At 40.6% G+C, this 22,990-nt stretch overlaps 1 long non-coding RNA gene across 1 annotated transcript in view; it reads left to right on the top strand.

Annotated features, from left to right (window-relative positions):
- LOC111867130 overlaps positions 1–21,163 on the top strand; it is a 35,913-nt gene extending 14,750 nt beyond the window's left edge. Inside the window, exon 4 of the long non-coding RNA XR_002843294.2 lies at positions 20,405–21,163. This is a non-coding gene — a long non-coding RNA (uncharacterized LOC111867130). The remainder of the gene's footprint in view (positions 1–20,404) is intronic.
- Positions 21,164–22,990: the final 1,827 nt, after the last annotated feature.

Genomic DNA, 22,990 nt, shown 5'->3' with positions numbered 1-22,990 from the left:
AAGTATTTAATAATTTAATAAGTTATAAGTTCATTCTAATTATACTTGGAGAAGAGTACAAGTTATGAAGCTCCTCAGTATGCAGTTTTCTCCAACCCCCTGTCATTTCATCTCTCTTCATTCCTAATATTCTCCTCAACACCCTGTTCTCAAACACCCTCAGTCTATGTACCTCCCTTAATATCAGAGACCAAGTTTCACACCCATACAGAACCACAGGCAAAATTATAGTTTTGTATATTCTAATTTTTATGTCTTTGGACAGCAGACGAGAAGACAAAAGGTTCTGGACTGAATGGTAGCAAATATTACCCGAGTTCAATCTCCTCTTAATTTCCTCTTGAATTAAGTTTTCATTTGTTACTGCCGTTACAAAATATGTGAACTCCGTCATATTTTCAAAGAATCTATTAAGTACTTTTACTCTGTGATCTTGCCTTGACCTTCACCGTCAGGAAGAATTTTCTGTTTGCGCCGAGCCGTGGTACGTTCACGAGTACCTTAGAGGGACCCTTTCCTTGTAGACAGAAAACTAGACTGAAAAATTTAAATCCATCAAAAAGCCACACGAACCAGTTTCTAATTTATTCCTGACACACGCCATAATACCCACGGGATAGCTACTCTGGGCTCCGAACCTATGAACGTTTAGCATCTGAACGACCAATTTCTCAATGCCGCTGGTTCGCCTCACGCTTTAATCAAATCTGTGGGATGGGAATGCGTGAGTGAGATGGAAAATAGGGTAAGACGTGAAGGGTAGACGGTATTAGGGGTTGTGTCAGTTTCAAAATTAAGTGCATATAAAATAAACCTTGGCTATTAATCTAAACTTCATTCTCTTCGGTCCTTTGGCTCCACAAACCGAAAACTTTCCAAGCGACGTAAATTAGAACGTGGACAAGATGATATAAGGGAAAGAATCACTGACTTAAATGAAGCCTTCCCCCACCCCTTGTATATAGCAGTATGTTTTCATCCATCATTCATTTAATTATGATATTACTAAAAATCAATTTGACATTTTGATTAATTCATTTCGTCCATTTAGATCGTGATTAACTGCTTAAAGTAATGAAATTTTAATTGCGAACTTGCATTTCGGGATTAATTATTCAAATTCCAAAGACTTATTAAAAGCACGAATAAAGAGTAATGAAGTTTAAGCTGTAGTTTCTAAAACATTCAAAATTGATTTCATCAAATATAAATTGTGAGCTCATTTTCAAACCAGACATACATTCAATTAGAAAAGACGTGCATGCATACTCGTATACATACACACACATATATACAGTGTAAGAGGTAAAGCTATCCTTGTAACAGGCCTTGGATGTCCACAGAGTCGTGAGACGTCGAGGCTCCCACATTTTCTAGACAATCGGCTCACAGATGGCAGCGAGATCATCAGCCTTACGAGCCGGCCGCTCTTTACCCCCCAGGAAGATTCCTGGTATTCATTTCAATCGACACCAAGGCCATAGTGCGGCTGGAAGAATTATATCAGTTGAAAAATCCAGTGACCGCAACGGGAATCGAACCCGCAACTGTGTCGTCGCCTCCTGCGACTCGCAGGGTCACGGTAGAGGTATTCGACCGCGCCTCCACTCCGATTATCTTCAAGATAACCCCTCTGCAATGACCCCCACAGAAAACACTATCTTTTTTTTTTTATGGATGAGTGTTTTGAGCTTCGTTGCTTGGAAATAGACGTCATATGGTTCCGCGTGTTTGCTTGGCGCGGACCGCAAAGGAAACAATTTCTCCTATATTGTTGTCACATCTTTAAGGTAGGATGTTTACGGGTCATCGCATAAAAACATTTCTTCTATTGTTACCTGTATTCGTTGCGGTGAGAATATTCACGGACATTGCTCTATTGTTGCGTAACCTAGCAACGGACTATTTACCAAGAATCTGTCTTCGCGAGAACTTGTTTACCACCCTGTTACCTGGCTATGCGTTGGCATGTCTCAATATATACACACATTTCTTTTTTCTTATGTTATATATATATCAAATTTAAAACTTGCAGTACCCCGGGGTCATCTTGCAAGGCACGGATCTAAGCTGAGCACTGATGTCTGTTTGTTTTCTCTTCTCCGAAGTTGAATCCTGACGGGAAATTTGGAATAAATTTCTCTTCATTCGTAACAGAAGTGACAAAGCATTTCGTGATTACGATATAGGGTGATGTAAGCAAGTGATATTGATATCTGAGGGCTCTGCACGTCGAAACATTAAAAAAAAAAAACATCGATTTTTCAGTGTTCATGACTAAGCTATTCGCTGTCTGGCACGAACAATATGTTGTTACTAATTTCGTTTGAAAAGTTTCCCGAGGAGTAAGGGGTATAATAAATTTCTCCAAAAATAGGTCAAACAAACGCCGATGGAAAAGCAAATGAAAATTATATGAGAAATGTCAAGACAATAATAAACAAGCTAAAATTAACGTCAAACTAACAATAAGCAACACAAAAAAGAGAGGAATACAAATATAGACAAATAAACCCATAAACAAAGGAAACAAAAAGTGTGGGCTACCTTCACGAGCTTCGAGAACTTCCTCGACGTCTAACCGACGCACAATACATCACGGTCCGCCGCGCCTCGTTGTTCCACCTCAAATTTTTCGAAGGCTTTAGCAACTTATTCTTTTTACTTCTGTACTTCCCCCTTACCTATGCCTCCTGAAATAAAAAGTTTAATATCAAAAAAAGAAGTGAAAATTTACAACCGAGCACGGAAAAAAAACAGTAAAACGAATTCACATATTATATATATATATACACGACTACGCAGAACGTAAGCATACCCCTCCAACACAAAAATGTTTTCCTCTGTCATACAGTCTCCTTTACGTAACAGTGTGTCCAGCATAGCTCTACTTTGTGTAAGGAAGTTTGTACTCACCACACAGCACACAATGACACCTGCGAATTGGATGATTCCCCCACAAAGCACAGTACGATGACTTTCTTCTTGTTTGCTCTGCAACAAGCAGAGAATAACCTCATAGAGACATGGATGAGGTAAAAACATTCCTTTAGTGCAAGTTTCATAGCAAAATATCTCTCTGTGCACTGACTGACGTAGGCCCGCCCATATGTGGTACACGCAAGTATTCCAGATTGGGGCCCACGCCCCTGGAAATTCGTAACTTATTATAAGTGGTTAAGGTTGCTCTATTCTTGTGTAGTTGGCAGATAGGTACTAGCATTTCACACTGCTGTTCCTCTATAATGAATATGGAGGCAGCTTATTTCCCCGAAACGTTGGTACGTGTCTGCTAAACTAGACGGCAGGACATCCCAGAAGCTAGTAATCCTTTAACCATTTAAAGCTCAGTGGTTATGATATGTACCACCTGCTTTAACATATTCAAAGCTGTATTCTGCGCACACAGTGTTCTGTGTGTTCCATATGGTTCTCATTATAAACAGCGACTGTTTCCCTAAACAGCATTAACCGGTTTGGCTTTGTAGCGGAGACGTAATGTTTCCTGTGAGGTACGAACTGAATTCGTATATATCACTTAGAGGAAACTTAGTCTTTAAAAGGTTAAGCATCTTTCTCTATATTATGTATTTTAAACAATGAGACATTTACAACTGATCGATTTAGCTTCAACTTCGTTTCTTAAACACACAATTAAATAACTGACAAATTATCCGAATGGGATATATTTTTTAAATTCTCATCCCTCCAACCGCTCAACATTCATTAATCAATCTATCATCGACACTAATCCACACTGACATCATCATTAACAACTCACTAAAAAAATTAAAGAAAGTTTGTTATTATCCGAGAAAGAAACTTTTCTAAATCTCTAAACCTGAACACATATGAGACACAATTTTACCACTAGTTTGGATGAATTATTACATTTGGGGAGGCATACAAATGTTTCCAAACGTGACAAGGGAAATTTTTTGACAACCTCCGATGGTATGAATGGATGAACTCGGTGATATGTACAGTCAGCTCAGTATTAGGTGCCTTATTGTTATGGTGAAACATCAGCCATAATGTTCGATCGACTGGGGAAGATAAGAAATTCGTAATGTCTTCCGATGGGAAACCTCTCGGAAAGTGGTTATTTAGAAGAACAAGAAACAGAAGGATAGTAGTATGACACCACCGTGTATGACATCACTGAATTATATGATTATTGAATTGGAAAAGATAAGAAAGGAAACCCATAATGGAACGTTAATCAAGNACAAAAAAATTTTCCCCCCCCCCCCCCCGTCTAATGCGAGGTTCAGTGTGACGTGCAAGTAAACGACAAAGAACCGTATCTAATAATGGACTTCCTTATTGTACGGTATCTAAAACATCTCTGAGTCTGAGTCTTTACCATATAATAGCGTATATCATTATATCATCATTAGAATGTTATTAGATTCTAATCCAGGCTAATGATTTGAACCCCAAAAAAAAATATTTTCTTTCATAAGGTTGGGTATTCAAGGTATGACGTAATTTCAGAGATGTTTCAAACAAATTACAGAGGCTCGTAACTTCCATTTCTGCTGCCAGAGGCTTAGGTGGATATGTAGTTATTATTTAGCAATAAATATGTTATTAGGAATCTCAAGGCACTGAAGATCTCGTAACTTCACGGAGAGTAAACGAGCTTACGTGTAATTATGATTAAGTTCCAGAGGGTAGTCAGTAAATAATGAACAAAATAATGCAGACAAATTGCCTCCTGCTATGTGGCAAAACATCTGCGGAAATAGACAAGAATAATCGAGGAGATGAAGACACTTTTTGCAAATTAGGGTTTTCTCCTCACTTTACATGCTCAGTCACGATCAAGCTTACAATGACAAGTACAGAACATGGAGAAGGAGACAAGCGAACGGCGGGTAACAAGAGAAGGACACTCTAGCCTCGTGCACAGTAGAAAGCGACGCCTTGGTTTTGTTTTTATAATTATTTCGTGAGAATCAGGAATTGTCTCTAACAATTATTCTCATGTTTTATTAATACTGAACATTCCAGCATTCTTAGGGGAGTGAATTGGATAAACCTGAGTCCACAATTAATTTATTTTGTATATGATATCAAGCCATCTTCGCAGTTTATGTATTACGAACAAATGTTACCGTTCTTCGTTCATGTTATGGTTATCTTTCTTGTCATATTACAATATACAGAGTACCAGAAACTTCCAGAAAGAAATATCACAAGAAGTAAACAATTACAATATGGAACATAATCTATAAAATGGCCATTAAAGTTCAGAACTAAAACAACATTTGCACATCGCTTTAAGTCATGACTAGTGCAAAGAAACTGATAGGAAAGTTGCATAATATCTACTAATAATGCAGTCATGTTTAATATTGTTATAATAACATCAAGCATTTAAACACGTACAAAATACATGCTTTCAATAGCTCATAAATTAGCATTTTTAATTAAAATTACGTCTGACGACAGAGAGGTTATTGTCTGCAGAGCCATCTACCGGCAGAACTAGTACTACTTCCTAAGCAGTGCCTGGAGCTTTCTCTCAGCCCATTGTTACCGTAACCTCTCGTAGCATCATTGTGTTTCATTGTATAGAGAGATTAAGGGGTTTCTCTTTTTAATAATTATATTTGGTAAGTTCTGGGAAAGTTTGATATTCTCTAGTTGAATAACCATCAGTAGCACGATTAAAATATATAAAATAAAAATTACCTCATATGGCTAGCTCTGTATGTATAGTATGTATATACACGTAAAGGATGGTTTCTTTCTTACAGGGAGGAACATGAGCTAGAAGCGAAAAGGAAAATTATTTAGAAAAGATCTAACATGAGGCCAGTTAGAGAAATGGTTTATGAATAAGGGAGGACTAAACTGGCTCAGAATGGCTTGCAATGCAGAATGTGGCAAAAAACCCTTCAAAATGACATAAGACACAGATCTAGTTGCGAACCACAGTTTACATGCTCGAGCAAGCATTTAATTGTGCATAAAAATATAATTTCTAACTACGAAGTGTCATGTGAAAATCAAGAACAACGAAATTTGAAAACTCGCAAGGAAATTTTTGAAAACATATAGCAACATGAACACGAATTAAAATACAATTCTCAACTCAAAATGTGAACTAAAATTTTACAGCTACCTAATAAAAGAATGAATATATGTGCATGTGATTTTTTAACAAAATATACGATATTATTTAACGTATACTGATATTATGCCTCTTTCGTATGGTGCATAAAGTGGGTACGTAACAAAGAGGACCTGCCTACCTGTCCGTCCTAGCGATTCACATACAAAACTACTGACTGAAATTCCATAACTAGCAAACTAACTAACTAACTAACTAACTTCATCGATCCGAGCCCTTCTTGAGAAACCGCCAGTTGTGCAGCCACTCAAGATCTCCCCAGCATTTTATGCAACCCATAGGTTCATCACCGTGTTCACAAGAGCCCTCCACCGGTCCCTATCCTGAGCCACATCAATCGAGTCCGTACCACCTCATTTTATTTCTCTATTATCAGTTTTAATTTTATTTACCCACCTACGTCTTGGTCTTTCTAGTCGTCTCTTTCATTCTGTCTTTATCACCAATAGAATATATGCATTCCTCTTTCCTCATTCGTGCTAGATGCCATGTCCACCTCATCCTCCTTAACTTGAGCATTTTACTTGACGAAAAGTACAAATTATGAAGGTCCTCATTATGTAGTTTTCTCCAAACTCCAGTCACTTCATTCCTCTTTGGTCCAAATATTCTCCTCAACACGCTGTTCTCAAACACCCTCAGTCTATGTTCGTCCCTTAATGTAAGAAATCAAGTTTCACACCCATACAGAACCTCAGGCAGACAGGAATTCCATAACTGTTGGAATTAAGGACCTGTGTTAGCCCTTCCTTGGTTCAATTCCATTTCGTTCCATAATTTTATCACTGTTAGGTACTTGGGAATTACTCATTCATTCTTATTATTCTTATTCCCACTATGAAGATTCCTGGGGCTAAAGCGCGGCCGGCAGGTAAGGCCGACAACCTCACCGCCAACTCTGAGCCCACTGTCTAGAGCTTCTACTTTCACAACCCTAAGGGCCTCCGCGCCCTCTTACAGGGATAACTTTACTTTAATTTTTTTACGTATTCGTAACAATAAATTTAGGTTATGACAAAATTTCTTTTTCGTTCTTATTTTTCATAATGACTAAAAATACAAATTAACGTTGGTTATTTTAGAGAAGCAAGTGTCATAAAATCAGTGAATTCTATTCCCGTTTTCTTTTGTGGCTCCGGAGCGACCGCCCAAGTCCCTCGCCCCTCCCCAGTCTCCGCTCCTGCTTTCGAGTCCAAGTAAAATGGAACTTCCGTTTTCATCTTCTGCGTCTTGTTTCTCGTCTCACCTTGGGACCGTAAGCATATTCTTGTCGCACACTCACACCGGTTTAATTGGCATTGCTGTACGTGTTCCATTACACTATTTATTTCTACTTGTTCTTGTACGGTCTCACTTTTAATTTCAACCTCTAGACTTCCTCTTCTCGCTGGTTTCAGAAATCCAAGTTGCAATGTGACGACGCCTTGATGCTGTGTTTCTTCTCACTGTGCGCCCAATTCTAAGAACGGCGACTTATCCTTCTTGAAGCTCTCTTGTTTACAGGAGCTTAAATTAGTTGCAATGAGACGATGTACAGAGTAAGTGGGAACAAGACGATGGAACAATAAAAAGAGGAAGCTATACGCAGTAACGTTAGCAGCTGCAGGTCGGTTAACCGGAAGTCATTGATGTTGAAGGCTCAGCAGAACCCAGGCTGTGTTTCGTAGCGAATCTTGGAAGCTAATGTTATACAAAACAGAGAAGAGGGATAGTGTAGTGCAAGACAAATAAAAGTATAGATTTAACGACATTAAATCAGCTTCAGATAAGGTTCAACATGAATGGAAACATACTGTCACGTGATGGAATGACTATAGACTCTCTGCATCAGAGTGGGACCGGACATTTTTATTTACTTATTTCTAGTCTGTTTGACGACACTGTCAGAAACTGGGATTGTTGATGAATTAGACATGCTTTGGAAGGAAGCGGTCGTGGCCAATCAAAATACTATCTTTTAATTTGGTGTCATATATGACCCCCACGCAATTACTGTAACTTTAAATGTATAACCATTTAGTATTAAGGATACCCTTGGCATAAACAGTCCTAAAGAGACCACACACGATATTGTTTCAAGCAAGGAAGATTGAGATACGACCAGTGGCCTCACCACTGAGTGCGTACAGGCCACATGGCTAGCTAAAATAAACACTGTAGCGCGTGGTGGTTTTTTCGGGACAAAGCCGAGGCTAGGCAGACACAAGGCAGCTCGCCTGACGCGAGGGTCTCACTCTTTCTTTCTAAATGTAAAACTACTGTATTTCTTTCTAGTGTTTCATTTCTTCAATAAACTTGGTTATTAATATTATCAACGTGTGGAGCGTGGTCTGTTTAATCTTGGGCTTTAGCGTCAGCTCCTGCACCAAGACGAACCCCGGACTCTCGGTGGCACTAGTGAGAGTTTTTAGTAACAAGTACGCGGCGGCGGCGGGATCTGCCACCCCCACCGGCGCCGGGTAAAGACGTTACATTGTTCTCAGTCAGGATAGACGGTATTCCAGCCGAGAATCAAACCGGGTGCCTCCCGTACTGCTCGAGCCTTGCATATTTTCAGTAGCGGAGGTACTCACGTCTTGGCGTCTGTCAAAGAAAGAACTGAGCAGTAGGAACGTAGGCTGGAAGGAACGAAGAACGGGGCAGGATAGAAATATTTGCTTCGAAATTGTTCTCAAAAGAGTAGGAGAATATCAATTAGTTCCATGTTGGGAACTGGTACCAGAAACAAATCTCTTAGCCTCTAAGCGGTAGTTCTGTACATCTTACTGCACCATTTATATACATCCTTGGCAGCGTCAACATAATCCTTAGCGATAAGTGGAGCTGTGCAAATAAAAACTGACAGTACCAACAGTGTTGGGTTGTGATGTCACTACTACAGAAGAAACAGACAGACAGCTTACACGTAATGAAAACACTCTTCTCTCAGGCTTCATTTCAAACAGCGCCTGTTACTCCCTTTCTTTGTTTATACTTCAGTTGTCTGTCAAGTGGCAAGAGAAGAGCTTTGTTATCTGTTGAGGCGTAGAGGTCGAAACTCGTCTGTGAAACAGAATGGAGTCACGTTCGGCGACTAGATCAAAATTGGGAGATAAATTGGGGACTGAACAGAACTCTTTCTTGACACTTTAACCAAGGCCCTTCTTCGTGGCTAACCGCAGTGACGCCTAGTTAAATTCTGACTCCTGAACACAAACAGAAGAACTGTCTGTAACAGCGTTTCTCGAACTGAGATGCCGATACCGTTAGGAGTACCTTAAGTCCCCATCCATTCTTTACAACAATCCTGTTAAAATCTGTCATCTCTGGGATTTATTTGCATTGTCACGTGTTTGGGGTTCTGTGATTATTAATAACAGGTTCTGGATTAGTTGATTGGATTTATTAACACCTTTTATAATCAACTCGTACTTACAAGCAATACACCGCTACCGCTGTTTTACACAATTTACAGTTCACCGTTACGCACGCACAAGAATTCCCAGTCTTCATTAGTCGTATCCTGGCAACGGAATTAGAAAAATCTCACTGTGACTAAATCATATAATCACACAATAAGTCTTCATAGGCTGACTTCTGATTTTTCTTCAGCTACTAACTCCCCGTGGCTATCTCCTGCCGACAACTGACTCAATCATCATTCTGTTATTTTTGTACTCAGTTGTAAGCCGTTGTAGTCCAATTCTCTTGTTTCTGGTTCTTCCACAACAATTCCCTTGCAACTTCTGGACTCCCAGTTCCAATTCTCCAATTTCCTAGCTACAGATTCTCGTTACATCCTCGGGTCGGATCCCATGGAAAACAAACGTCACTAGTTATCAAGAATACGTGCTTATTGCTTCTCTACCTAACAGTGGATGTTTTTCTGTTGTTGAGGGCTAACTTCTGGAATATTTTTACCGAGCCTTTGCCTAGCAGTGGGTCTATACGTCACAGTACCGTGAGTTGAGACCACACTAAGCTTATAGAAACAACGGCCAACGAAGTTACCTTTGCTCAGCTATATCGGGCAAGAGCATTACGTCCCGAAGGAAGACGAATGTAAATGACTCTACAGCAGCTTTCAATGAAACAGCGTGATTTGTGTCAAATGAAGCGAACACATACACGCAGTAAATGCGGAAAGCACTTAAACTGCGATGTTGTCTTTTGCAACTGATGAGACATCTCACTGTCATGAAGCGAATCTTCGCACGTCACACGCCGCAGAGAAGAGATTTTGCGGCTTTTTATCCTAAGGGCCTGGATTTGTTCCTAGGAAACAGTTATACTTCGTGCTGCATGACAACATTATCTCCAATATAAGTTCGAAACGTGACAGATTTCAACTTCGTGGAGTTTGCAAACAAAAGAACAACGATGTGACGCTAGAGGCCTTTCTGCGTTTACATCGAGGTTTGAGAATTCGACGTCGGGTTTATCAGCCAGACTTTTCTTTCCTTCAACTTATTCAGAACTGAGAAGCAAAATTCTACAGACCTCCGCTCTATGACAAGCCTCTAGATGTTATAGAAACCTAAGGATCGTATCTACCAAAATGCCATGTAAATCTAACGCACATGAAAACATCTAGCTTCTCTAGGATTTATTTAAAATGGATAGAAGCTGATAATTAAAAAAAAGGTAAAGGTAAAGAGGCAAATTTGTCCCTGTGCTTAACTAATTAAACACTACGCCATGAAGGTGTATGTGGGAGTGGACATATAGATCCATATTTTCTTGACCTCAGCACTAGTAGGCCTCGGCCGCTTTACCCCCAGAGAAAGATCCCCATGTACAAATTGAATAGGAGGCTGGGTGGGCCCCAGAGCCCGTCTGGACGACGTGGAAAAAAAAATAAATAAAATAACTTTTAGTGTTCTTACTTCTTAATTCTTGTGGTATTTAATTACTAAGATCCAGCTATGGAGATGGGGAAATATTCAGGAGCGACAAGTAAGTACGGATTTTGACAGAGGAACTTGGCCGAAATGTTAAAAGCTTGTGACATATACGTAAGAGGTCCTTGATTCGAATTTTGGCTACGGCACCAAATGTCATAAATCAGGTTTCTCGCTGAGTTGCTCAGTCATGGAAAAATCTCTCAGATTAGCATACGAACGTTTCCTTCCGCGTCTTTTCGAGTTTGCTATTCATTAATCCCCCTACCACTCGACGCTAAACACGTGCATTATGAGACAACAGCAGCGTCGGTATATAGGGAATAAATATTTTGAATGAGGCAGTAAAGATGTTTTCGAATTCATTATCCTGGCTTGAAGAGACCGAAGAAAACGAAGAAAGGCTCTGTTAGGATGAACGGGGGAATCAGCCGAGATTCGAATAACAGACCTCCAGAATGTGTGTCACAAAGTTTGTAGCTACACCAATAAAATCTCCGACTTCCTCACTTGCAACATGACACAGGCCTACTTGAGACATCGTAATATAACCTAAAGGTTCATATCCCCTTCACCCACATATGACAATATCTGACGCTACCCTGTGCCAGCCAAGTCCAGTCCACTTAACCACAGTCTGTAGAGAGATTAATGGTTAAATTACTGATGGCTAGGTTATGTAGTGTGGAATAGCAGAATGAATTTTAAGAACTGGAAAAGGTGCAAAAGGAAGAAATCGTGGCATACTTTAAGGTACGGATGATTATCAGCTGTTTCATTTAACGATGATACATCAACTCTCTGCTTTATGTTATAGGATTTATACTATTTCTTTTATTGCTAGTGGGGTGGGACTAAGTTCCTTGTACTGCGGCCACTTCTGGCCTATTGTACCAGCCCCAGATGATAGGTGACGGTGATTGTGGCGCAATTGGTAGAATGAAGATTGGCAGTGGAAACCGAAGTACTCGGAGAAAACCTGCCCCAGCCCCACTTTGTCCACCACAAATCCCACTTGACCAGACCCGGGATTGAACCCGGTGGGAAGCCAGCCACTAACCGCTTGAGCTACGATTCATACTAAGACCAGATAGGGTTATCGGATAAGCAAGGGATACAATTAACTGCCTTCCTTATACGATTTCGGAAGAATGCCACCAGAGGGGAGCACTGAATGATATTCAATTATGTGGTATTAACAGAACTGAATTAAATTTGATACATGTATTGTATTTAGACCTACACTGGAAAAATATACGACCCTAAGAGCGTGAAAGTTAGGGGAAATAGATGAATATTACATAAGGTTCACCTTTCAAGTACAACTGTTTTGTCACAAAACATCTCGCCCGAAAATAAGGACAATCGCAGTCTTAGTGCCTGTGCAAAAGTGAACTGCAAAGTGCGTACATCATCGATTGTGCTGTACTGGTTGTAATTAGAAGAACTTGTAACTTAAGTGCTAATAAATCCAATCATCAGAACTAGAACCCGTTATTTTCGGCACGCGTACCACCATACACGTGACAGTAATATACGAAGGAAGGTTGAATATTTGCGTGCAAATCAAAAGCGAGCGTAACCCACCGAATAGAGACACGTGACACTGCTATGCTGTGGCTCCACATGTCAGACGTTTGGCAGTAAAGCGGCGTTCCAGGCGCTTGCAGTGATTGCTGTGTTTCATAACAAAGACTATCGCGTGACTAACGGAGTGATTGCACGGCGTGACAAGAGAAACGACAAGACATGCTATAGAATCAGGCCGGAGCGATTTTATAAGAACTAAGTTTACCTCTCTGATGTGTATTTTACAACCACATAAATAATAAAAAAGTAAAGGTATCCCTGTAACAGGCCGTGGAGACCCATAGGGTTGTGAGACGTCGAGGTTCCCATATTTTTCTAGACAATCGGTTCACAGACGACAGTAAGGTTGTCAACCTTACGTGCCGACCGCCCTTTACCCCTAAAAACATTCCAAGAATATTCCTGGTACTAATTTCTGTTAGAGGCTGAGTCGACCCCAAGGCCATAGTGCCGCTGGATGGATTAGGTCAATTGAAAAATATTTAATAACCTCATCGGGATTCGATCCCGCAACCTTCCGACTTATAGCGTAGTGCCTCAACCAACGAAACTACCGCGTGCCCCCTCCACATAAATAATAATAACAAAAATACAATTAAACGTTTTCAGAAGCATGCTTCTTTATATAGTAAATAATTTCTTGTGTTAAACAAAAGTTGATAATTGGACCGAAGAGAGATGAAGGGAGAGGAAGTTGATGAAAACTGCATAATGAGGAGCTTCATAACTTGTACTCTTCTCCAAGTATAATTAGAATGATCAAGTCAAGGAGGATGATGTAGGCAGAGCATGTAGCACGTATGAGGTGAAGAGGGATGCATGTAGAATTTTGGTGGGAAAACCAGAAGAGACCAATAGGAAGACAAATATATAAGTTGGTGGATGATATTAAAATGGATCTGAGAAGACAGTATGGGGTGGTATGGACTGGATTGTTCTGGCTAAGGATAGGGACCGGTGGAGGGCTCTTGTGAGCACGGTAGTGAACCTTCTGGTTCCATATAATGCTAGGATGTACTTGAGTAGCTGCACAACTGGCGGCTTCTCAAATGTTCAGCACCAGGAATTTGTTAGTTAATATCCCTTTCACTCCATATATTTCGTTCTGAAATCTCATTGTCAATGGCAATTGACCCGCCACTTAACATATGGTGTACACATCATAGGATAGACACATAGGTGAATGACATCTTTACTATATAAGGTTGTGAGAGTGTGACAAGTTTACCACACGAAAAAACCGAAATTCTCTTTTTGAATTTCTGTAGAGGAGAAGAACAGGAGGTGGAAACTGCGGGCTTAATTCTGCATATATTTGCGAAAATTTCGAGTCCCTTCTCTGTAAAATGTAATGTAAATTACGATAATTTTGAGGCAAGAGCATTTGTTTAATGCAAACCACGACTTCAGTCTTAGTTCGAGACAAAGTTTGAATTTATAATGATTCCTGTAGCTTAGTAGTTACAGGATCCTCCTTGTTACGTATAAGCCTGTGTGTATCTAATGTTGCAAGTTGGAAAATAATTTGTTTTCACCTCTTACCGCAAGAAAAGGAGAAACAACATCACATAAAGCCATGTTCATTTAGAAATTCACACTTTGATGTAAGGCTATGTTGTCGGAAATGCAAATGAAAGAGAAACCAGAATGGAAATATCTTAATACCTGCTTTTAGTTTGTCGTATAAATATCAGTGTCATAATGAATATTTTTTTTATTATTATTTGTATCCTGTTGCGTCAGTACAACTAGTAATATAAATTCAGCTGTCAACGTAACAATATTTTATTAATTTGGGTTACACTACATATTTCGACGCTTAAAGGGTCATCTTCAGGCGTTTCTAGCTACATATTATTAATTACTGCATTGCAACGTGAGATTTATATATCCCTATTTACATACACAGGCCCTATATAGTGGGCTTTATGGCCTGCAAAGTGAGATCTCTAGAGTGGCTTGTTTATGTTTGTAAACAGGAATATAGAGATCTCGGGTTGTAATGCAGTAATTAATAATCTGTAACTGGAAAAATCCTGAAGATGGCCCCTTAAAGGGATATAACATGTAGTATAACCCAAATTAATAAAATATTTTTGCCTTTACAGCAGAATTCGTATTATCAGCCATGCTGAACTTATTCTGTAATATCGGCTGATTACGGTTTGCACAGTCTCATTTGGAAACTCGGTGTTCAGTCGGTCAAAAATTCTCTTCTTTTAGAGCGTGCCTCTCCAAAGGGTTTTATTGTCTTGATGAGTGAGAGTTCTATAATATTACGGCCTGCAGTCCGAAGAGAGCCCAACGTTTCGGAGGGACACATCGCCTCTAATTTCACGAATGAACAGTAAGCAGAAAAATAACGGAACAGAAACAGGCGCCTATCAGCAGCCATGAGCCACAAACACGATAATTTCAATCCGCAGATGAACTCAGTTCACATCCTCACACCTTGTTTCTTTCAAAATCATTTTCGATGTTATATTCTCCCATACATATTTAGGGCTCACAAGTAATTTCTTCTCAAGACCATCGATTAAAATTTGTTATGCATTTCTTGACTCTTATATGCGAGTCACACAATTCATCTACCTCACTGGAGATTACAGAGCTACTGGACTTTACTCATCCTGTAAATATTCTAAAGAACACAGCGTTTCGGAAACTGTCAGTTATACGCAGTCTTCAAAATGGTTTAGAAATGACTCGCCCATTTCTTCCTCTTTAATTTGATCATCCTCACGGTATCCAGCGAAAAGCACGAACCAAGCCACTCCTCATTATACCCTATCCAAATTATTTATCAGATATTAACGCAGAGAACTGTATTGAGAAGGCTGTGGCAACCATGTAAGTATGGAACAGGAGGCCAGCTTTAAACGTCAGCATAGAGAGGAGGGACAACGGGAGGACACCAGCTGCATATGCCAGTTTAATAATGCTTTTCCAATATAACAAAAGCTTGAACATTCAACCAGCGTCTCTTCGTGTCCCAATGTGACGTTCTGAGAACACATCTCATATGAGAGTTTGTGAGAGATATCATGTATTTTCAGTGCATAATTTGCTTCGAGTTTGGTAGATATTTCTATGGTCATTCCGTTTTAGTGTGTACACAATTCAAGGTCAAACACATTTCGCATTTCAGAGTATAATAAAAACTGCTTCGAGGGCTAAACGAATCGAAGGGCGTAAATATACTTGGAATGAAAGCCAGAAATTTATTTCCTTTTAAAGCGATAGCTTTCTTAAAATATAAGGAATAAATGTTTATAAGGGACGTGTGAATAACTGAAATGTGGAAAAGTATAAAGAGAATGTGAGAAGGAATAAGGACAAAGAGAGCAGAAACAAAGGAGCGCCTTGAATATGTGACAGGAAGGGAAAAATGAAAGAAGGTTGTTACGTTTAGTGAACAGGCGAATGATAAACCAAACACATAAATTTATTATATTAAAAAAAACATGAAACATTCATCACATTATGAAAAACGCATCTTTTCCCTGCAATCCGACAGAAGAAACGCAATCACGTGATTACAATTCAACGTGGGAACAGAGAAACGGAAAATTAGTACGAGTGGTAATCAATATTATTATTATTATTATTATTATTATTATTATTATTTTAAGGATGGGATGAGACTGAATGAACCAACAGGTTTGTCTGCCAGGAAATCTCCGGACTTGTATCAGGGAGGGTCTCGGTTCGAATTACGGCCGAGACACTGCTCCGAAGATGGGGATTAGCCTTATCGATTGGTCACAACGGAGTAGTTTTTACCTGAAGATGGAGACAGAACCCATTCTCTGTTACTTTCTTTTTTAAACAAAAACATTACGATTGATAATGTCAAGAAATATAATATTTATATTAATGTAGCATTGTTACAAACTACTTTTAGACCTTACATAGTGATTGAGGCTGTTACTGGGTGTCTTCGCGCCTTCTAGGCAAACTCAATGTTAGTACCGCGCCACAGTCGCTTCACTCCAGTTCAGTATCAATCGTTTATCCTATCAGCCGGCGCTAGACAACCTAGACACTGAGAGTTTCGTAAAATAACTCGAAATGAGAAAATAGAGAATCCCTTGGTACTTCGGCCTCATATGGGCCGACGTACCAGCCCATGATGATAGATGAGAATGGAGAGTTAGTGGAAGGATAGCAGGCATGGGTCAACAGAAGAGCACAGTGAAAACCTGACACAATGTCATTTATCTACCACAAATCCCATATAGCTTACCCTGAGGTGGATCCCCGAATTCACGATGCGAGCGGCCGGCGAGTATCTGTGTGGGTTACACCACTACCAGTCCTTGCAACCAAAAGCCAGCAAAAGGAAAAATTTCTTTCTTAACACTAGATGCATATGACGGGTCTATTTAAGTTTGTCTAAATTACATTTTAAAATTTCATGATACTGTATCGCACTGAATATGAGGCAATCTGTAGAAATGTACTATCGTCTGAAATATGACGGACGTTTCGAAGGAACGCACTGTGTCCATTTACAGAGCCACACAACACGCCGTCGTATGCCGCCATGAAGCCCTCGAAACTCAAGTTATCTTTCCATCTACTCCTTGGTTTTGCAAGTGAATATTTTCAAGGACATCTCACTAAAATTCTGCATGGATCTAGAATCTCTCCCCACCCTGGCTACACACTCAATCCATTACTCTCTTACTGACTTCACGGCTTAAGACTGCACATCATCTCATAAGCTTTGTCTGTACAGATGTCATAATCACTACAGCATTTGTTCCTTAAAAGATCATAACAAGTTAGGCACACACATAAAGTTACACGAAAACTACAAAACGAACTAGCACGAGTAGACAAAATGACGGGAAGCTGCACCACGCGGAAGTTAAGTTGTCCCTGTGCTTAATTAATTAACCACAGCGCCACGAAGACGTGTTGGGGAGTAGAGGTATAGCTCCACCATTTTTGACGTCGGCACTAGAAGGAGGTGAGTGATCAACTTCATGCCCCTGCCGCTTCAACCTCGTACCCAATAAACAGGAAGCTCTGCCACTCGATATGCTGCTGTTCCTTGGCGAGAACTGAGACGAAAATATCCCATGATAACATTTCTACAAAACTCTAAAGTAAAACTGTCCCTGTAATTAATTAATTGAGCGCCGTGTCATGAAACCGTACTGGGGAGTGGCGATATGTCCCCAAAGAATCTTAACATCCGCAATAAATGGAAACCGTAAAAGAAATCTCAAATCTATAATAGTTCTTACGTCCAATTGTGACCCAAGTCCAGGTCGTCTTGCGATTTTATAAAAATAAATTTCATTCGTTTCATATTTAAATATATAAAAATCCACGACGGATCACACTTGAACACGATTGGTCATACTGTCAATGCCGTAATTCTGGTGGTGTCGCAGGATTCTCACTGCGGTGGTCTGGGTACTAATCCCAGGTCAAGTAGGATTTATGATGAACAAAGTGATATTAGGTCCTGTTTTGTCCGAGTACTTTGGTTTCCCCTGATAATTCTTGATACTGAGCGCGTCGTTAAATAACATTAAGAAAATATTTAAAAACTTTGCATGATAACTCTTGCAGAATAGAGCTACTTTACTGGTTTTTAGTTTTTATGTGTATGTCCACATGATGATGGCAAGATATTGGTCGAAACATGTAGCGGCGACCTTATCTGTAGAAATGAAAATTGTGACAAGGTATAAAGCACGCGCTTGTCAGTGAAACATCGTATAAATCCTTGATTTCACTGTCCGGACCAAAGCAAAATCTGTGGGCGTATAAACCACAAAGTTTCTCATTCCGATGGGGAGTGGAGGGGGTAGACGCTGATGTACTGAATGAGCTGTCATGGGCAGTCGACGCTGACGAGGAATGGTTTTCCACTCTGGACGTTTGTCGCAGAGCTAACAGCTACCCGCAGCAAACTACGTATTTTACGCTACTAAACTTTTAAAAAGGATCTCGAAAATGAAGGGAGGTTTTACTGATCTTGGAGGAGTCTCAAGTGATAGGGGGCATATCCTAAGTCTCAAGTGATAGGGGGCATATCCTAAGTCTCAAGTGATAGGGGGCATATCGTAAGACTCAAGTAATATACAGTGTGTCGGAAGTTTCATGCCTGGGGAGTTCGTAATGCAGGTCCTTCGTGGACATTGAGATCAAAATGTCCTTTGGCAAACTTTCTACCGAATGGTAGGCAGTATAGCGACTGGCTACGTGGTGGACAACCGAGAGGTCGGAGTTCCAGTCCAGGTAGGGTCAAGAATTTTTACTTCTCCATGTCGTCCAGATGACTCTAGGGTCCACCCAGCCTCCTATACAATGGGTACCTGGGGCTGGAGCGTGATGCTGACCACTCACTTCCAACTAGTACCGAGGTCAAGAAAATATGGATCTATAAATCCACTCCCCCATACGCTTTCATGGCGTAGTACTTAATTAATTAAGCAGAGGGACAACCTTTGTGGTCTAATGGTCAGAGTTCATGGCTACAGATCCAGAGAACCCGGGTTCGATTCCCGGTGCTACCAGATTTTCCGAGAAGTAGTGGTTCTGGAAAGGGGTCCACTCAGCTTCGTGACGATAATTGAGGAGCTATTTCAGGAAATAGTGGCTCCGGTCTAGAAAACCGAGATTAACGGTCGTGGGGATCCGTTGCGCTGACCACGAAACACCCTCTGTCAGCAAATATTGGCACTAACTTCACCGACAAGCGGCGGTCGCTCGGTTGGTATAGTTCGCTTGCGAACAACAGGCCACGGAGTTTTTTTTTTTGTTTGAGTGGCAACTTTAATTGAACTTTACACAGTCTTCGTGAAAAACGAGGATTTTGGGTCAGAAATACGAAGTTGCACAGCGCGTTCATTCGTAATAGCATTTTCCATGAAAATCATACGTCAATAGAAATGTTATCATGGGATATTTTGGTCTCGGTTTCACCGAGGAATTGCAGCATGTATCGAGTGGCAGAGCTTCCTGTTTATTGGGTACGAGGTTGAAGCGGCAGGGGCGTTAAGTTGACCACTCACCTCCTTCTAATGCCGACGTCAAAAATGGTGGAGCTATACCTCTACTCCCCAACACGTCTTCGTGGCGCTGTGGTTAATTAATTAAGCACAGGGACAACTTAACCTTCTCCGCGTTATGCAACTTCCCGTCATTTTGTCTACTCGTGCTAGTTCGTAGCCAACAGAGTACAGAAAACAAAGTCACATTTAAGAGAATTTGTTAATTTAAAATAGAAAAGGTAAAGTTATCCCTGTAACAGGCCGCGGAGGTCCATAAATTTGTAAGACGTCGAGGCTCCCACATTTTCTGGACAATCGGCTCATAGATGGCGGTGAGTTTGTCAGCTTTACGCGCCGGCCGCCCTTTGCCCCCATTAAAATTCCTGGTATTCATTGCTGTTAGAGGCTGAGTCGACCCCAGGGCCGTAGTGCGGCTGGAAAGATTAAGTAAATTGAAGAAATGTAATGACCTCATAGGGACTCGAACCTCCGACCTTCCGGCGTGTAGCAGAATGCCTCAATCAACTATGCAACCGTGTGCCAAAGAGGCTTTTTTCAAGACATAATGAAAAGAAGCAATGGGCAGCGGGCGCCTGTAGCGATTCAGTCACAAATGCAAGGGTTACTTTGGCTTGTGTACGTGTGGGTTATTTATATTTGTCCCGCGAAACGCTTGGCAGTGGCACCGGACTCAGGCCCTTAATAAGTTCGGTGGGAGAGGCATAAGTACATTTACCCCTTCATCTCCAACTTAACTCTTTATGAATTGGTTGTTACAGAAAACTGCGCCTTAACACAATGCGCATGTACATATGCTGAGGACGAGGACAGCCAAGCAGTCCATTCAGAGTCAACAATATATCGGAGGGAAATATCGTCTCTATCTTCAGGGTCGAAGAATATGCCGAACAAGAAACCAACGTGAACGCAGAGGTTCGTTCACCTACCCTGAATATGGGACATGTTCCTCCGCAACGTCGGCTAATTTTCAACGGACTACATGACGTTACATTCCAGAAGATAGGACTCTTTGTAACCACCGGTGTCAGAACCTCAGACCCTGCAACCACATCCGTTAATTGTCCGGGATATATTTGCTTTGCAAGGTTATGTTTTCTCAGATATGACATCGTGCAGTCTTGTAGATAATTATTAAAGTTTCCGGTAAATTTCCTTCCTGTATATTCAAGGAATAAGATCAAAAATATTGATCTATGCTAAGAATGGTGGCGGTAAGTTACTTCGAAACAATGACCCTCCTATTCGTAAGGTGCTTGGTTCGAATTTCCGTCGTGACACCTGCTGCTCTAAGGTCCTTCGTGGGGATCCTCAGTCTCTCCCGTGTTTGGATTATGGAGTCTTGTATAAGAAAAGTAATTTAGGGAGTTACAATGTAGACTTTCTGTATGGGAACACTCGTTAAGTTACATTAGTAGGCAAATATACAGTATTACACTAACTACTGTAAGTACTCGCATATTTGTACTCTGAAGTTACGAGTTTTTGTTTCACTTTCGAATAAAAGCAGGCTTCAGTTCGAAATAAAAACATTACGCTCGTCTCTCCACATGTACTTAATTAAGCTTTGGTTCTGCTGCGAATTGATAACAAAGAGAATTACAGGGCTGGCATATTTAGATTTTCCCGTTTAAAATTCAATTCATATCAGAGGATGAAGCATGCCAAGTAAAGTGAAGTATAATTGGGATCAACTGGTGTAGATGCCAAGAAAATGTATGCAAGGAATATCCGTGCGGCGAGACAGAGACAAAACTATAAATAAATGGGACACAGTTGCTTGGAACAGAATTCTGGGTATTCGGAGACCTCCAAATTCGTGTCAAAGTGTTGCTATGCACAGATAGTTCTCTCGTCCTAATGGTACAAATTCTACGGTCAAATGTGATCGCATTTTTTATTCAGCTAATCAAAGAAATGCAAAGGAGCTTCATAACCTGTACTCTTCTCCAACAATAATTAGAATGATCAAGTCAAGGAGGATAAGGTCGACAGGGCATGTAGCACGAATGAGAGAGAAGAGGAATGCATATAAGATATTGGTGGGAAAGCCAGAAGGAAAGATACCACTTGGAAGACAAAGGCGTAAGTGGGCGTAATATATTAAAATGGATCTTAGAGAGATAGGATGGGATGGTATGGATTGGATTAATCTGGCTCAGGATAGGCACCAGTGGAGGGCTCTTGTGAACATTGTAATGAACCTTCGGGTTCCATAAAATGCTACGAAATTCTTGAGTAGCTGCAGAATTTGCTTCCACTCAAGAAGGGCTCAGCTCCATAAGTAAGATCAAAGACATTCAAATGATTTTATAGACCCAAGGTTCATTAAAATTTACAGAAAATTTGGCCATTTTATGTCCTCCAGAGACCGTAAGATGCAGTCCACATCTTCATGATTTATTTAATGACATAGATTTTTAATATTATCCTGCCACCTAAGTCCACGTCTCGCATGTGGTCTTTTCCTTTGATGTGTCCTGATTTCATACGTTTTTATTCTCCCCTCTGTAATCAAAGTACATTATCGTTAAGTAATAAACAAACGATCTTAAAAAAAATCCATGCATAAATAAATAATTTGACGAATGTTTTTCATAGATGCGCGGAGCTTGACGTATTCTTTAGCTTTATAAACCACCAGCTATTAACACAAATTGTTTCAAGAACTTTGTTTCATACTGGCAGTAAGAACTCCATAAACCTGTCTGTCTTCCCGATCACAGCTTCAAAGACATTTAACGCCTTCCAATATAGGAAACTTCTCTGACACGTGTGTGTTGCGTATAGCCTTAAATGTTTATACAGGGGATGTCATCATAATCGTTCCTTGATGGTAAGAACTACTTTATGGTATGTACTGAAGCTGACGCGGTGCAGAGTTGGGGAGACAGCAAGGTCACCGCCACAAAAATCTAGGTCATGAGCGGAAAATGGGCTCCGACGTGACTGCAGCAGCTCTAAGTGCACCTTGTACTTCGAACAGCCTCCGTTTCGCGTTACGAAGCGCAAGAAGAGCTCAGTCGGTAAGGCGACTGCGTTACGAGCTGAAACTGAGGAGCGGGGGTTCGATTCCTGGTACAGGAAAGAGATATTTCTTCATAAAGTCAAGGCCGGCTCTGGGGTCCACCATCTTCCTATCCAAAGAGTATCGGGGGCTATTTCTCCGGGGATAAAGCGACCGGGGCATGAAGCTGACCACTCACGTCCATCTAATGCTGAGATCAAGAATGGTGGAGCTACACCTCCACTCTCCAATACTTCTTCATGGCGTGATGCTTAATGAATCAGGCCCAGAGAGAATTTTATATTTTACCAATTTTCGCGTTATGAACCGCCCCCTAGAA

Source organism: Cryptotermes secundus, unplaced genomic scaffold (assembly GCF_002891405.2).
Source record: "Cryptotermes secundus unplaced genomic scaffold, Csec_1.0 scaffold381, whole genome shotgun sequence".
In the NCBI taxonomy this organism is placed as follows: Eukaryota; Metazoa; Arthropoda; class Insecta; order Blattodea; family Kalotermitidae; genus Cryptotermes; species Cryptotermes secundus.
The sequence above is the reverse complement of the archived record's forward strand: the minus strand, read 5'-3'. Positions and strand labels throughout refer to the sequence as shown.